Source organism: Drosophila arizonae, chromosome 2 (genome assembly GCF_054131065.1).
Source record: "Drosophila arizonae isolate 15081-1271.41 chromosome 2, UAZ_ARI_1.0, whole genome shotgun sequence".
NCBI lineage: Eukaryota > Metazoa > Arthropoda > Insecta > Diptera > Drosophilidae > Drosophila > Drosophila arizonae.
The window spans coordinates 2,911,014-2,914,242 of NC_142922.1; the positions used below are offsets into that span (position 1 = coordinate 2,911,014).

The 3,229-nt window shown below is 41.4% G+C and overlaps 1 long non-coding RNA gene across 1 annotated transcript; it reads right to left on the reverse strand.

The window, feature by feature from the left end:
- Window positions 1-758: 758 nt before the first annotated feature.
- On the reverse strand, window positions 759-2,852 carry LOC149270187 (uncharacterized). The gene is made up of 2 exons (XR_016268707.1): window positions 1,775-2,852; window positions 759-1,711 (listed from the first exon to the last, which is right to left on the reverse strand). It is a non-coding gene; the product is annotated as an uncharacterized LOC149270187 (long non-coding RNA).
- Window positions 2,853-3,229: the final 377 nt, after the last annotated feature.

The window sequence follows — 3,229 nt, forward strand, 5'->3', positions numbered from 1 at the left end:
CAAAGCCTATTAGATAATCGCTAGAAGCTGACCTGCTGGCTGGTTAAGTTCGTAGCTTGGGTTGATTGGTCTGATCAAACACTTGACGAACGTTACGTCGTGCGCCACCTGTTGTTGTTCACTTGAACTTTAGTTGCCAGTTCGGTCGAGAACAGGAGCGCACCCTGGGCCAAAGCAATTAGCGTGTATTTACACTGTCCCATGTGCACTTAAGCTGGGCCGCTGGGGCTGGGTGAGGGGCGGGATAACTAACTGAACTGGTAGTTGCATTACGGAAAGTTTTCAGTGTTTTTTTGCGCTGTGCATTTATGCATTTTGCTGTTGTTGTTGTTGTGTCGTACGTTTCCACATCCAGAAGCTTTTCAAAAGTTTTCGGCTTAAGTTCTGCGCCTGCTCGCCAGCTGTTGCTGCTGCTGTTGCCGCTATGCAGCTTCGGCAGCGCTGCCAGCGCTGGCGTCACCACTCGCAAGTCTCGACGTCGCCGTCGCAGTGACTGCGCAGTGGCGTCCGTCGCATTGCGCGTTTAACAGCCGAATCGCTCAATTTTTGCTCAGTTTGATTCAGAAGTTTAGCTTAAGCACGTCTCGGACGCTCGGTCAACAGTCCCGCTTAGCAGCTCATTAGCCAATTGCGAAAGATTTTGCGATTTTTACAAAGTTCTTGTGAAACATTTACGTATGTTTGCACACTCAGCCATACATATGAGCATATAGCTATTTCTACCTTGTCCGTGCGTTATTTGTGTTGTGGTTTTTGCGGTTTTTCAGTTCCAGTTTCAATTGACTGCAGGCAGGAGCAGCGGCCCCCAGAAGCAGCAGCAACAGCAGCAGCAGCAGCAGCAACCCCAGCACTAGCACAGCACCGATCAGCAGTGGCGGCAATAGCGAACACTGAAATTGTTGGTAAGTTTCCCCACATACGTTTTGTGCTATTACTTCTTTTGCAACTGTTATTGTTGATTTGTTGAACAGGCTGGCAGCACTGTGCGGAATATCGCATTGCCAAATATTATAAAGCAATCAGAAATCTAATACTCATACAGCCAAAAGTAGCGAAAACAAACTCGATGATAAATGATAAACTAACTACATAAGTTATGTACAGACAGTACTATTATAGCAAAGTACATTATATTCAGGTTTCCAATTCTAATTAACAAATACCAGTTTTTCTCTTTGCCAGTATTAAACTTGCAAGTTAACCCATATAAATTTCGGTTAGCAAAACAGATCTGAGTTATGGCAAAAGAATGTGCCAGTCAACAATTTTTGAGTATAGTTTGCAGTATTGTTTTCTCTTTTATGATCCATTTGCTTGGTACTTATTTTTTGTCTGTGCCGCTCAACAGCTGACTTTTGTTTACATTGATCGAGCTAATCAGGGCTGCAATGCAATTCATATGTTCTTTTTTGCATGTCAGCCGCTTGACATGGCGAGTTGATTACATTATGTTAACCATACATGTATATTTATTTAATTTGCTGAAAGTTCAATTCGAATGTCTGTTAAACTGTAAAATATATTTCTTGAAAGACAAAAAGAACAACAAAAAGTGGTAATTAAAAATTAAGATTGCATGTTGAAATTACCACGATCATTATATTCCATGCAGTAACATTATTACGAGTCGACAACATTCTAGGGCTAAGAGATATGACCAGCTCTTGTAATTGCCAACAGGCCTGCGTTAACAGATTGCTTACATTATGAACTGCAAAAAAAAAGATAAAAACAACAACAAAGCAGTAATGAAAAAATCCCGCCACAAATTAACCTGGGCTCCATGCACAACCTTGGACTTGACTTTTGCCACTGATGGGCAACTGATTACCTGCTTGCTTTACCTGTCTGTCTGTCTTGCCTGCCTGCCAGCTCGATGTCACATTATGTCTTTTGTTGTTGTGCAGCCGGGAGCTATTGTTATAGTTGTTATTGTTATCGCCATGTCTTAAACAACTTTTGGAACAACTTTCAAGCATTTATTATGATGGAGCTGGGAGGATCGTAGAATATTTTATGGCTAGCACATCCCTTTTCTGTGGTCTATCAATCTGATTCACTTTCAGTTCGATGTTCACTTCCGTATTGCTAATTTAAGCACAGAATTGATTAAAATCCTTAATGGCTTGTTAAGGTATGCGCTGCATGTCTTTACGACCGGGTTCCTGGGATTTTTCCGCCAGAACTTTTTATACAAACACAAGGCCCCGACGCGAGAGTTCGTAAGGGGCAGATCTCTTCTGGTTAATAATTGCATATTATAGTCTGTTGCTGGCAATTGAATCGAGGCAAATTTTCGCTTTCAAATGGTTACAAATGCAAAAAATTTACGCTATGCCGCGTGATTCTTTTCCCATCTTCTTCGAATGCCACGCACGTAGATCACATTTCATGCGAATTTACAGGCTTACCCTGTAGGCTGCGCCGTCTGCTGACAACAGATCGTCACTGGAAGATCTAAAGCTTGCGCCACTACCGATCGGCAGAGTAACGAAAAAATAACAGATATGGTGATTCGAGGTGTTGAAAAATGAATACTCTAAAAGAGAGACGGTAGAGTAATTGAAGGTAGTCTGAAAAGTTTGTTGATTTTGGCATTTGACAAAAGTTGAATGGGTATATCACACACAAATTCTTACTTTTCCTTACCTAAAGTATCTGTCTGATCATGTATATATGTATGTATATTCATAAATACAATGGCCTGAAAATGCATTGCAGGAGTATGTCTATAGCATTTCCTTAATTTTGAGATACAAATATTATATACAGACATATATAAAGTGATATTTACACTCAAACTCTACAGAGATAGAAGGGCTTAAAAATAATGGGCATGTAAACATTTGAGATTTTTCACTCTATTTGTTACAAATTGCACAGGAAATTTAATGTATAAGCTTTGTTAGTGTATTCTGAGAACAGTCAGCGGTCAATGTTCCGCAGGTTTGTTTAGCACGGCGAGAAAATTCCCCAAACATAAATATGTTTAGCACTCAGTCCATGGTCCGAGTGCTTCACTTGCACATGGCTTATTTGCTCACTACCTCACACACCCACACACGCACACACACAGGCACACTCACTCACTGAGACCCTCACTCATTCACTCAATCACTCTCTATAAATAATTCAAACGCACGTGTTGTCTAGAACAGGATCCGCGTAGTTGCAGGGCGCGGGCGTGGCCGGGTGCCCTCTCTCGCCTGGCATGCTAATTTATAAACAC